Source organism: Nylanderia fulva, unplaced genomic scaffold, assembly GCF_048542155.1.
Source record: "Nylanderia fulva isolate GAGA-0341 unplaced genomic scaffold, ASM4854215v1 Scaffold23, whole genome shotgun sequence".
Lineage (NCBI taxonomy): Eukaryota > Metazoa > Arthropoda > Insecta > Hymenoptera > Formicidae > Nylanderia > Nylanderia fulva.
The window spans coordinates 1339170-1354318 of NW_028190293.1; the positions used below are offsets into that span (position 1 = coordinate 1339170).

The following is a 15149-nucleotide window of genomic DNA, read 5'->3' on the forward strand; positions in this document are numbered from 1 at the left end:
CACATGAGGAGCATAGCGTGAATAATTATTGCTTCACGATATCACGATCGAGACGATCACGAGGAACCAGATACGAACGCGGCTTTTATTACGCGTTAAATTATCGCTCGCAAACTCGATCGTGAGAGTATTCTTTCGCGTCCAGAATTATACACCATATACACGGATAATCCCGCAAAGATAATCGCAAAATTAATTGCTAATGCGTACACATGATGTAGCAAATAACAAATTATTCGATAATAAAGGTATACGTTATTGCTTGATATAATTTATGGCGACAATATGTCGATGGCACAATGACAGATACTGTATCTGCATTTATGTAATATTCAAGTATAATATTTTAATGCTATTTGATCAATATGCTTGAAAGAGATATAATTATTAAGATATAAAAATATTACGATGCTATGCAAATTTGTATAATATTTGATATTATGTATATTTTTTATTTGTATCTTGCAATTTAGAAATCAAATTTTTTTTGAAGAGAAAAATTATACAAATAATTGTGAAACTTGCAATTTCCCGCAGTTACGTCGTATTTTATCGATGATTATTAAAAATGATTGCACATCAATATTTTTGTGACAAGAGAAAAATTGATAAAATTTTCAATTTATGTTTGTGAAAGGTTTTTTTATATAGGGTCGTTATTGAAATATATAATTCAATATAATTAAATTAAAAAGTACGAATTTATACAATTCAAAAATATGGCCAATATTGCGTGTACAGATATAAGAATGATTTGCATAGAATGATGGTCTTACATTTTTAATTTTCTTAATCTATTCTTTTCAGATCAATCGCTGTGAAAAACTATAAACTGCGCGCAATGTAATATTAACAATGACGTCATTTATCAATTATTAATGACGTCGCGCGAACGTTATTGGATCGTAAAGACTGTATGACGTTCTTAGCCGTTTTATAATGTCCTTATGTACGCGATGCTATTCGTGACGTTGTTCCTGACTCGCTGACCAGCGATAAGTGCAATTATTGATCCGTATAGTATTATTATTATACCACGTGCGTCGCGAAGGACTGCGCGAGGACAGCTTTTTGCGCGGGTTGAGATTGATAAAGGGACGCGGAAAGTCGTTTGCGCTTTTTCACATTCGCAGTGGGAAAATTAGAGACCGCGTCGTCGGGAAAGAGCATCTTATACACATGCAAAAAAGGAGGGAAAAAATAGAAGAGAGCGTGATAACTCGTGCGCGTCGGCACGTGTTTCCACGTGTATAGCTGATTGGAGTTAGAATTTGCTGCACGCGGTAGTTTACCGCCGCGGATGTACGTACACCCACACGTGAATGCCAGCACACGCTCCGACGCACGTTGAATGGACCTCTTTGCACGTGTCTTGTCAATTCATCGACCACCTACAGGCAGCCTACCCACTCGCGAGATTCTGTAAATAATAGTTACACCACGTGTATAAAATTAGCCTCGGAGAAAGCTCCGATGAGTCCTCTCTCTTACGCGCCAGACCGCGAAAAAATACACTGCGTCAGGACTTGACGTATTATTGCGTATTAAAACGTCGAGAAATATCGCCTATCAGTTTTCGGCGAAGGTTGCGATATATCTTCATATAATCTTGAATTTATTTTTTGCGTTTGATACGGCTCGACTGTATCTTGTCAGAGGAACAAATATCTTCAAACTCAGGGTTGGGTAATAACTAGTTAATTAGTTAAAAGTTAATAACTTTTAACTTAGCTTAGTTCATGTAAAATGTATTAATTTTTAACTTCAACTAGTTATTTTTGACCTTAAACTTATATTAACTTTTTCTCGAAGTTAAATTTTTTATCTCTGAATACCATTAATATTTTTTCAACTGTAATTATCAAAAAATATATTTCTATATAAAAATCAAAATTTCTTTGTTATTTGTCATTATATATTTTAAAAGAATTAACAAACAAAATTCTAATTTAATATAAATAATATATTTTTAAAAATTAACTTTTGATTTAACTTCAGTTAATTTAATCTTAATTGAATTTTAACTATAAGTTAATTTTTTGTTTATAAAACTTTTAACTTAACTAAATTATACTTTTATAAGCAACTAACTTTAACTTAACTTAGTTTTAAAAAATCATAAACTTACCCAACCTTGTTCAAATTCGAGATTATCATTTGATTAATTACTCCTTCTTTTTCTCATCTTTAAAATTGAAGCTGTTAAATAGTAAAGTATCAATCAAATTATACAGGATAAAAAGTAAGTTTTTATTTTTTTTCTTAAATGTCAGGCAAATTTTTTTTAGTTTAGTGGATATTTTCATTTTTTTAATTAATAAAGTGTAACTTCTCAGGCAGAGATATATAAGAGTATATGTTTTATATATAAGAAAGCCTCCTTAATTTTCGAAATAGAATCATCTAAAATTTTTCTGTATACCTCTTTTTACGGTTATGATATATTTTTTTTCATCGAGGAAAACTGCAGCATAATTTTATCGCGAATTATCGATCTCGTTTAAAGTGGGCTTGTAATGTCCATCGCACAGTCGGAGATATGAAAATTTCATGAGGAGCTATATTTTCTTGCCGATACACTTTGCATGCACTTTGCACTTACAAGTCGTTAAAAAGTCTCGAAAGTGATTGACAAAGTCAGCACTCACACACCTGGGATTTACCTGGAAAGTGAATATTTTTAGCAGTTCGCATTATAATAGACTCGTAACCTTTTCCACGCTGTAATTCCACTAATAATGGCTACCTCGAAGCCTTGTCTGACCTCGACGCACCAACATACGCACGTGTGCGTATCGTTTAACCTATTAAATATGGGGAAAGCGAGAAGAAATTCCGCAATTCGTAGGAGAAAAGTATCTTCCTACTATTTTTTAATTTTTCTATTTTTTCCTATTTTCTTTCTATTTTTTTTTTTTAATTTTCAATTTTTTTTCTGTGTTCTTTCAATCTTTAGCGTGAAAACGTCGTATATACGTATTACTTATTGTCAGTGTCTAGTTAATTAACTTGGGTGGTCATTAACTCGTTCGACAAATTAGCAGATCACGTGATGGAAAAGTCATGAAATTATCTTGGATGGAATATTGCGGAGTTCGGGAGAGGGAAATATCCATTTGCGAGGAAACGACCTCGCATATTTGAAGTCAAACTTTAGTAATTATGCATATCTATGCACGTATGTATATCTATGTAATTTCGTGCGATATGTTTCGAATTTTACAAAGGACACGCGCAGTGCTTGACACGCAGGGCAAATTACAAAATAATTATTGCAAGTCGAGAAACATGCTCGATAAAATGCGCGACAAATCGTAACGAGATATAGATCATCGAGAATCATCCGTCCTTCATGCGTCATCATCCAGTTATAATTCAATAACATTTCGCGCGTCGACATTTGCGCGATCGTGTTAGCTTTTGTATATTATTTATCGGCGCAGTATTGATAATTGGTGAAATGTATTACGCAAAAACGCATATCTCTCCGCGGAGGAAGTGGAATTGATTAGGTGTTAATTAAATTTTTTTATCAATTTCTCCTCTTAATAGGAATTTTAAATAGGAAATAATTAGGAAAAGTTATTTATTTAAAAATAATAAGTTATTTTCCATTTTTTAGAGCGTAAATAATGGAATCTTGTTTTTTATTTGATGAAAAATAAATCTTTTTTTAATTAATTATTTATAAGTTTAACAAGTTTATGATGTATGATGCGTGTGCGTGCACGTGAAGATATAAATAATTGCGATGTATTAATAATTAATTGTGCGATAACATTGCCAGAGAACGCTACCGAGAGAAAGACGTTAATTATGTAAATTATGCTTTCATTTTTCCTTCATCAAATGATCTAGTACTCATGGATATTATTGTTTGGCTTCACATCTGGACGTTTTTTAAACATTTGAAAATGTCAAACTGTATATTGCGAACAAAAAAAAACGAACACTCTTGTTCCTCTCTCTTGTTTCATATATTTTGCGTTTCATTTCCGAGCAACTTCGGGAATTTTTTGGTCCCTTTGTCTTTTTTGGTCCTTTTGGCTATCTTTGCCTTCAGTCCACAAAGGATCTCAGCATGATTCTTCGAAGTAAAAACTTCACGGAAAATCGTTCAGCAGATGATTTAGGACTCATGAATGTTATTGTTAGACTTTACATCTGGACCTTTTCTGATCATTTGTCAAACAAAATGTCAAACGGTATCGCAAGCATAAAGAATCGTCGAACGCTTCTCTCTTTGTTCCGTTCTTATATTTTGCACTTCATTTCCGTGCAGCTGCGGGGATGTTTTGGTAGGTATATCTTTGTCTTCAGCTCACAAAGGATCTCAATATGATTCTTCGAGGAAATTTAACTTCGCAATAAAAACTGCACGGAAAATCGTTCGGCAGAAAATCGATGACTCAATATCCGTTCTGGATCTTCTTCAAGGATCATTGAACTGGAACATCATCCGCGTAGGCGAGAATAAAAAGTAATACGTGTTCGACTCGATAAAACTGAACTGTTTAAACCTTTATTCCCACGTAAATGCAATTCGGAATCTATTCTCTTTCTTCGCAATCTGTTTTCTTGTTTAACTTTTCGGCGTAGGATATATACTATAATTTCTGATATCTATTTTGTATTATTTAAATTTCAAAAGTTTATGTTAACTAAAACAAAATTTAATACATTTCTTGCAATTTGTTTTCTTTTGTGAAGTTTTTCTTATGTAAAATGTGTTACAAAAATCCATTTTAATGGTATATTACGAAGAGAATTTTCTCTTAGAATTTACCTTGAAAATCTAAATCATGATAATCGTAGGACAATATGATACTCTGAAGAAGAATTTTATGAAGAAGAGTTTTCTGATTAATATTTACCACAATAAAAAATATTAATATATACATAGTAAAATTAATCGAACGTATTTTATATCTTATATATTATGTGGTAGATATTCATATATTTTCTAAAATTCTTTCAATATCATATTGTCCCATGATTTTCAGTGTAAATTCTAAGAGAAAATTCTCTGTTTTCTTTAAAAACAAACTCGAAAAATAATTAGGAAACTATCGATTAAACTAAATTTCACCCGACAGATAGCATATCTTAATGTCTTCCTTTTTTAGGCCTGTTTCAACTACTTTCTAAATTTTACCTGACAGATAGCATATCTTTGTCAGTATATTATCTTTTCAGATGAGTTAAAAAAGAATGCTTGTCATCTGTCGAACAAAATTTATCAAGATGAACGATGGACTCTTAAGGCTCCTGGGTCCTTGCTATATCTGTTAGATTATGAGATAACAAAGATATCTCGATAAAGCACTATTTCAAATGGTTTCAACACACGAAAACTATTATTTTCCCTTGATGAAATCAATCAACACTCATAGATATCAAGACTTGATATGATCATGAGATATCAGACTTTCTCATATTACATTAATTTTACATTAACTGTTGATCGATTATAAAGGAAAAAAGATAGTTTTCGAGGTATTTTAAGAGCGTACCAAAGCCACCTAAAGAACTATATATATTTCATCGAAATATTTTTCATTTCGAAATAGCATCTAAGAATTTTTAACGCGCGTTTTCTCGCTTCTGACGTCACAATTCCAACATGGTCGGCAAGGATCTAGGAGCCTTCCTCCCTTAAGCTTTTAATATAATTCTCTCCTATCTTCGAAAAAAAAAAAAAAAAAAAAAAAACCAACATCGATTTTCTGATTCATCGATCAAGAACCGAATCGCTGCACAAGCGAGTGCATACTGCGCCGTATCGGCAGATGCAGAATTCGTGTCGCGCTGCCCCCCACTCTCGACGCAGCCCCCACCCACTGCCTCAGCGCAACCTACACCGCGCTGATATAAGGACCCCGCCCGGCCGTGGCCGCTCAGTCTGATCCGCGACGCCGCCGAGTGAAGTTACCGCGACGCTCCACTTCGCAAGCATCTCGCTCGATTTCCGTTCGTTGTGACCGTTATTAGGACGCTTCGAGAAGTTGATCGGGAACCTCCGACGCCTACGAGACGTTCAGTGTCACAGCTGTGTGCGCGAGCAATCCCGTTTCTTCGGCCGAGAGAGACGAGTAAGTCATCGAGTTTTATCATTCACTTTGTTGCGAATGGCTCCCTTTGCAGTTGCGAGTGAGAGTGAGTGAGAGGGAACGACAGTGAGAATGCGGCCGACCTTTGCGTATATCGACGAGAGAGAGAGAGAGAGAGAGAGAGAGACCTGGGGGCGTGAGATTCTTGCGTGAGTTAGGGGCGACCACCGACGCGTTAAGTTAGAGGGTCCCTTTCTTTGATGTGCGCCGAATGGGAAGAAATTAGAATGCGATTCTCTTTCTCTCTCTCTCTCTCTCTCTTGCGACCGATTTTTTACTCCGAAAAGATCCTGTCGAACTAGATTCCTGTTTTGCAATTTCAGTTAGTTACCTCGATGCAAATAATATTGAAATGAGATCAGTATTTATGCTTTATTATTTTTTTTATTTTTTAAACGTCTGAAAAAAATGGAGTAAAAAGAGATTTAGCTATTATTGTTTAGCAATATCTTCACGCAGCTTTTTTCATGACAGACGAGGGACCTCGATCCTTATTTGCGTAGCAGAAGCTGCGTAATTCCGTTCTTTTGATACATCCGCGGTGATTCGAAGAGAGACGCTTTCACCGCGATTTCGTTCCGAGAAAGCTAACAAGGGAGAGAGAGAAGGAAAGAAAGAAAGATAATTCTTTTTATGTCGCAATATCGAATTACGCAGTAAAAACGATCACGTACGGGCGCCAGGCTCTCCTGTCAGGAAAGAATAACATGACAGAAAAAGGGAGACAGTCGACGTTTTAAAAAGTAACGACGTAAATTCAAGTGACACAAACGCTTATCATAAATCTCATCCGGTGCCATAAACGGTGATGCAATTTACGTCTATTGTCAGCTGTCGCAAATAGGATTTCGTTGATAGTTTGAAGGCTAATCCTTCTTCCAACAAAGTAAAACAACGAATAGAAAGAAAGGGAAATAAATATTCATATAATTTTCGTTTTCCTTTAAATATTTAGTTCAACAATATTTTCAAACTCGTTCTTTTTTACAAAATAATCACTTTCTTTCTCCACTGTTGCGAAATAAATATTTAATAATATTAAAACAGTTGTCTCCTTCGCACGTGTCGCTATTTCGAAATTGCATATATATATATAAAATAATAAAGCATATATATATATATATAGAGCCTGTCCATGTGGGGATTGTGGCTCATACGCGAATCATTCGTCATTGAAAGCTTGCCAAAGCAGAGAATTAAATAATCGAATAATAACCGAGCGAAGGACGATAATCTCTGGATAGGTGGCTTATTTATTTTTTTTTCCCCCCAGTTTAATCGCGTAGGGATAACACAGACACGGTTTTTTTTTGCTCCGTTATAGTCGTCGTTGTGCGACGAACGAGCGACCGAATGAACGCGAGCTCGTGAAGAGAATCAATACTCTTGCGTGTGCGAGACGAGCGGTTCTTCGCTCGGCGCCCAACTGGCGGCCATCGACCGGAAGATTGCATCGCGGAAGCGCATTTTACACGCTTTGTCGGCATCGTGGAAAATTCTGATGAAAACTTCCGATCTGTCGACGATTAAAACGAGAACACAATCTTTCGTGTAATTAAGAGCGATTCGATCTTTTTCAATTGAATGCTTCAAGCGCGCAAAGTGGATAAATGATGAACAGCATGTTTCGTCGAGTGTCACGATGGTACTTCACGGAGAGAATTTTCTCGGAGAATTTATCCCGAAAACCATGGTAATCGTGGTATTCGACGAATTTTATCAAAGTTTCTTTGATTAATATATATATTACAATGAAAAATATTAACATGTACACTGAACAAAAATTGGTTAACTTGACTAAACCTTTCAACTAAATTACTATTTTGTTAATTGAATATATATTAGTATTTAAGTCAAATATATGTATATGTTCTTGGTAGATTGTGAATATATTATATTTAATTTAAATATTTTTAAATTAACTATTTTTTTCAGTGTACATATTTTATATTTTATTGTGATTGATATTAACATTTTTTATTGTGATAAAAATGAGAGAGAAACTTTTATAAAATTCTTCCAATACCGTGTTCTATCATGAATTTCAGGATAAATACTAAGAGAAAATTTTTTCTGTGTAGAAATATAAAATCTTGGAGACAATAAATAATTTTCACGCGATTAAATTCGAATAAAATTATCTGTGGAAAGTAAATCGAAAGGAAAGATATGTCATTTTTGTTGATACAGCTTGTATGCTTGAGATGGGATTCGTCAAACGTCAATTCGGTATCAGAAAAATACGTAAAACATACACGGAGAGAATTTTATCTGATTAATATTTATCACAACATAGAAAATATTGATATGTACACAGAAAATTTTACTAAATTAATCGAACATATTTTATACCTTATTATAGTAAATATTAATTATTACCATGATTTTTCAGAATAACTTCTCTCTGTATATAAAAATAAAATCCTGAAAAATGACGATAGGTAATTTTCACGCGATTATAAATGCAAATAAAATTATCAGTAGAAAGTGAGCTGAAGGAGATGATGTTAGAGTACACTTTGTGCGTAAAACTGTGTATACTTGAGATGAGAATTAACCGGATTTATCGAAACAAACACACACACACATACACGTGAGAGGCTCGCATTGACCCTATTTCATTGAGAATCAATCGAAAGAGACTGTCGGGGACTCATCGCTGGCAAACATCAAACGTAACTTTAAGTAGGTATACCACTTTCAAAACACAAATGGCGCAGTTATCGGCTACGAATGCAACGAGGTCAGTCCTTCTTGTCGTCAACTTCTCTCTCTCGTCGCGATGTAAGAAGCGACGTGTTCGGGGAACCCGTTATGCCACCGGCAGCATGGCCCAGCGTTTCTGGCGAATGCCGAAGGCGGAATTTTAATTTCTCAATCCTGTTAACGCGACATTCCAGCGTTCCGCTGCAGTTGCACTCGCTTGCAATTGCTTTCTATCTATCGATGCGCAGTAACGCGTCGTCCTTCGTTGTACGGATATTTGTCGCAATAAAAATGTTAATATCTACCATAATATGTATTATTTTTATTGTGATAAATACTAATCAGAAAAACTTATAAAATTATATATTCCGCGAGAAACAATTTTTCGTCCAACAGAATGTAATCTTCGATAAATTAATATGTCGAATTTTTTATATCGAATTTGTTAAAGAGTAATCCAAGACTCGATAATTGTGCGTTTTTTTAAATTCATGAATTAATAATTTTTTTATTTACTATGTGCACTGAAAAAAAAAGATTTGTTAATTTCACCAAACCTTTCAACTAAATTACTACCTCTTTTGTTAATTGAACATATATTAATATTTAAGTCAAATATACGTTTTGTTAAATATAACATTTAATTTAAATAATTTTTATGTTCAATTAACAAGATAATATTTAGTCGAAAATTTTAGTTAACCAATTTTTTTCAGTGTGCCATTTATTTATTTATTTTCCCGCGATTTTTGTAACTCTCTTCTCTCGGGAAACCTTCCCTTTTACCGATCGGTCTGGAGTAAAACCGCAAGCTGGTTTCGCACTTTCGCATGGCGAAGCCTGTCTCCTTCCAGCCGACCTGATTCCACCCTGGTACCACCTTAACGCGCAGCCAAAGGTATGCATGTGTACGTGAACGCGTGGGTGTTATCCAGAATAGTCCGGTGTCGATCGATATCCCGATATACGCCCCTTCGCCACTCTCCCTCGCGGACTCCTCGTGGGTTGTTGGCCTGATTTTCACCCTACGGGAAAGCGATGGGAGGCTGCAATTCGCACTGCCCTCTCGCCGCCGACGATGGAAACCCTCGTGTCCGACCTTTAATTTGTAAACATTGAAGAAAAATCCGGATATTGATGTATGAAGAAGCGATTTTTATATTTTATCTCGTTTAAACAAGCCTTCCACCTGTCTAATATTCTCATATTTATACAGAGAGAATTTCTTTCCTCTTGGAATTTACTCTGAAAATCATGGTAATCGTGGGACAATATATAGTATTGAAAGAATTTTATAAGAGTTTCTCTGATTAATATTTATTGCAATAAAAATATTAATATTCCATCACAATATGATATAAAATATGTTCCATATTAATTGAAATAAAAAAACTTCTTTCAATATCATATTTTCTCACGATTACCATAATTTTCAGAATAAATTCTAAGAGAAAATTCTCCGATATGTTAGTGAAAAAGATCAGTCAACATATCGATCAAAATTATTTCTGTATTACACAGAAAATTTATATTTTTAGGAAAATTTAACTTTTATTTAATTACTTTATTTTTTATCGCCTATAATCTTCTGGTATTCAAGGACCGATTAATTTTTTCTAATTACTTTAAATCGGTCTCTAGCGAATGCAAACTATTTGCATTCCCTCTTTTCTATTCCCGTCGAATCTAAATGGGACGAAAATATTCTCGTGTGGAAACGAGCAGCCCGTTTCTCGGGGCGGTTGCCAACGGTTCGCGGACTGGTTTCACATGCCGGAGCAGGTCGGAGGAGACGAATGCGTCTCGAGCTAATCTTAGGATTTAATTGTTCGCGAGAGAGAGAGAAAGAGAGAATGGATCCGCGCGGTTAAGAGCTCGCCTTTAAGGGAATCGCATCGTGCAACGCGAAACTGCGAGATTCAGATTAACGCGCTTAAATAAGAAGACAGACGTGCCAAAAGAGTGAAGAAAATTTCCATTGGATAATTTTGATACGTAGAAATTTAAGAAAGTATGCCAATAATTGCATTCGTCGAATAATTAAACGGGTTAATAATATTATTAAACAGAATATTTCTGTCATCCTCGGAATAAGTTTATTAATTCTTTAATTTCAGAAATTTAATATTTTATTCTTTAATTTCGTTTATTTTAAATCTTTTTCATAATTTGCTGCCTTAAGAATACATATGTACGCTATAGCTGTTCTAATTAGAACGCGATCGTTAACAAAGAGATATGACCAATTAGCAGCAGATCGATAAAGATGTCTTATTAAATGGAAATTTTCCTAGATTTGTTGCCCGGCTAATTCGTTCAATTTATTTGTACATATTAGAGATATTGGAAAGTCGGTTTTTTCCACGGAAATACTTAACGTTTAATGGAAGAAAAATTTCGATTTTCCAAAGTTATTAACAGAGTCATTAAAAAAGTCATTAAAAAAGAAATTAGTTATTGATTAATAATAATGCATCAATTTCATGCAAATGAAAAAATTGCTAATTTATATTTTTATAAAAAATTAGAATTTTGCAATTTTTGCACATTCAATTAACTTTTTTGTAATTTAAAATATATTTAGCTTGCTCCGAAATGTGTTTTCACGTTTTATACACATAGATACGCATTTATAGAGAATTTTTTCTTAGAATTTATCCTATCACAGTAAAAATTATTAATATGTACATAGTAAAATTAATCGAACATATTTTATATCTTATTGTGATAGATATTAATATTTTTTCTTGTGGTAAATATTAATCAGAGAAAGTCTTCTAAAATTCTTCCAATAGCATATTGTCCCACAATTACCATGGTTTTTTCAGGGTATAAATTCTAAGAGAAAATTCTCTCTGCGTTAGATCATCTAATTTTTTTAAGATTATATATAATTCTCTGAAAATAATTTGTTTTCCAACTGATTAAATCCGAATCGATCAAAGAGCTCTATCAAATATAGAGTGCGATGGTTTTAGCCACATCCTGTGTATATTATTTTCTCAAAGAGTGACGTCGATCGGCTCCGCAAATGTTATCGTGAAACGACATATGCGCCTGATCTTCTTTCCCAGAAAGGGGCGTTATAAATAATCTCGAGACCAACGGCGTCACATAACATCGTGAAATTGACGTTATCTCTGTCGTCGCGGTTGTGGCGTCATTCATCTCGCGAGAGAGCGTAACTCTTCGTCACAGAAAATCTCCTCCATAATTCAACCTACGACGTGTCGTACAAGATAATGATTTATATCCGAGACTTTATATTAGATTTACATATGCGCCAACTTGCCTGAGAATATGTACGAAGAAAAACGCAAATTTTTCTTATAGGCTCTTTGAAGAATCTCGACATTAAAAATCTTCGTAATTATAAGCTTTCTAATATCTCTTCGATATTTATTATGAATAGTCCATTGATTAAATAATTTATTTGTGTTAATTGGAAATTTGATGAGGTTTGTTGTGACGTATACAAGTAGTATTTGCAAAGTATTTATTATTTGTTGGTAGAAATCTAGTCAATATTATCCGATAACACTCGATTCTCCTATATCGGATTATCTACCAGAAATGATACTTGCAAATAAAAAGAATTAAATTGTACATATACATACATAGAAACGAATCGAGAGTGGTATTAATATAATTTAGTTATTTGTGGTTTGCAGTATATATACATACCTATATACATATGTATAATTGCAGCCTACAGTTCTATTTTTGCAGTATTATTAATTTCTTGATGCGCCGCAAACATCTCAGTTTATTGTTTGTTATTCTTTGTATTTGGTATCAGATTTCATTTGTGGTTTTTTTTATCATGTGTTCTTTCAGCAGAATTTTAAAGACGATTTGTTTTAAAAAAGGGGCAATAACTTTTCTTTTTTTTATAATTTTTTTGTTGTTTTCTAATTTTTTTTTTATAAGTTGTGCAATCTCTGGGCATTTTTGAATATGAAACCATAGATTTTATTTACGAAATTCTCTACGTCGCAGGTGAAATGACGTTATCTTCGTCTATTTGATCTACTGACTCACTGTCATCACGCGCTCCACGTGGAATTAGTTGTGACGTGTAGCATAATTCTCGTACAACTACGCATTTAGCTGCCAAAATTATAAATTATCGGAATGAAACAGCGGTTTTCTTGGTCCTTCCAGAACTTGTTTCCAATCCGCCACATTGGTCGATTTCTCGAAATATATTTTAAGCAAATTCTAAATGAAAAAAAGATTTTTAAATATGTATGAGTAATTATTATAATTATTAGTAATTTAGATCTACGTTAGATAACATCTTGGATGCTTAAATAATAAATATTTACTAGCATAACTTTCCATAATGCAAACTGCGGTTTCCTCGAGTCTTCGTGCATGACATATAAACAAGATACCGGAGATTATATTTTTTATAGGATATTGCGGTCAGACGATCATAATTTTATTCAATGAGGAAAACTTTAATAATCGCTCGAGATTGGTTACCGCGCAAAAAAGGGGAAAAAATATGTGGTCACATAAAAGTTAATATGTGCAATTGTGCAACGAAGAACGACTCCGGAGAAGACACGTATCTGCTTATAAACACGTGCTACGAGAAACAAAAACATTTCCGGAAAAAATTAATCTCTAGTCGTATATTTCATAAACATTGAAAAAGAAACTGTTATTAACTTGACTATAAACTGGTCAATTAAATTACTATTTTGCTAATTGGAAATATATTAGTATTTAAGTTAAATATACGTATTTTCTAAAATTTAATATATTATATTTAATTTAAATATTTCTATATGTTCAATTAACAAAAGAATATTTAGTCAAGTTAACAAATTTTTTTCAATGCACGCAGCAGCGACATGAAATGTCATAAATTCATCAAAAAAAATTCGCGCGCCCGTAGAAAGAAGTTTCGCGCTATTTCACGAGATAATCTATCGATTCTTCTCGAGAAGAATTCTACTCGTGGGTGTGTTCTCTCATCATCGTACTACGTTGCACGAACGTGGTCGCACTCGATAAACTTGTTATCAATATATAACACTTTTGCAGTTGGGCACATTAGTGTATCCTGGTATATATCGGCGCTTCAGAGTTCGCGTCCGGACTCACTTTCATCGGATCGCGCTATTATTAAAACATCTCCGACGCATCGAGGTCTTAGTTTGCATTCTTGCGCGCCGACCCGAGCTGATATATCGATTACTACATCTCCTGGAATGTCGAGAATTCGCACGCTCGCGCGGGATGACTGGTTTTAACGAGCGATTACGCCGTCGCGGTTTTAACGAGAACTCGACGCACAGGCGTGTAACGCGTAATTCCACGGTCCCCCGAGGGTTTTAATAAATGCAAATGTAACTCGATCGATTTGGTACGACGTAGTGCTAGGTGGCGACGACGCGAGATATCGATCCTACTCGTTTGTGTATTTTTTTTTAATGAGACCTCTGCGACAAAACACGCGAATCGATAACGTATGTATAATATTTCCGAATAATCGAATACTATCTCTCCGATTATTCGACTCATTCTCATGCGGAATCTCGAAACTTACTTGACATGCAAACATTTTTTTTCGAACATGTATATTCTATTATTTTTACTACTCGCGGAGAGAATTTTCTCTTAGAATTTACCCTGAAAATTATGATCGTAGGATAATTTATAATAATGGAGGAATATTGGAGGAATTTTATAAGAGTTTCTCTGAATAATATTTATCGCAATAAATATTAAATTTATATTTTGTCATAGCACCTCTTATTCTATTCTTATCGGATTTAAAAATCTTTATATGATTATAAACTTATATTTGTTTGTCATAACTAACGTACTTACGATAGGAACTACATAGACATGTTTTTACATTTTTTATCTTTACGTTATTGTATTGAAGAAGACAGACGAAATGTTTACCTTTCAATTATAATATATTAAAATATTTAACATCTATAATTTCCTTGCTCGTTTAGTTAGTCTATTTCTTTTGTTTATTTTAAAAAAAAATTAATATGTACATAGTAATTTTTACTATATGCGTACATAATAAAATCAGTCGAATATATTTTACATCTTATTGTGATATAAATAATATTTTTATTGTGGTAAGTATTTTTAATCAGAAAAACTCATAAAATTCTTCCAATATCATATTGTCCCACGATTATCATGATTTTCGGAGTAAATTCTAAGAGAAAATTATCTCTGCGTACGTGACAAAAAATCATCGAAATTATGAGTATAATGATTATAAGAATGTTGATGATGATGAGAAAATTTGTTTGACGCATCTTGCATTTATGTTTATCCTCTTTGCTTACATGTTTA

The 15149-nt window shown here is 33.7% G+C and overlaps 1 protein-coding gene across 3 annotated transcripts in view; it reads left to right on the forward strand.

Annotated features, from left to right (window-relative positions):
• The window catches only part of Pino (protein pinocchio), a 49049-nt gene that overhangs the window by 25345 nt on the left and 8555 nt on the right, over positions 1 to 15149 (forward strand). Inside the window, exon 1 of one of the 3 annotated variants that reach the window (XM_029304688.2) lies at positions 5932 to 6092. The exons of the other annotated variants lie outside the window; for them this stretch is intronic. The gene's annotated coding sequence lies outside the window, so the exon portion shown is untranslated. Of the gene's footprint in view, positions 1 to 5931; positions 6093 to 15149 lie in introns of those variants that run through there. 3 annotated transcript variants of the gene reach the window in all.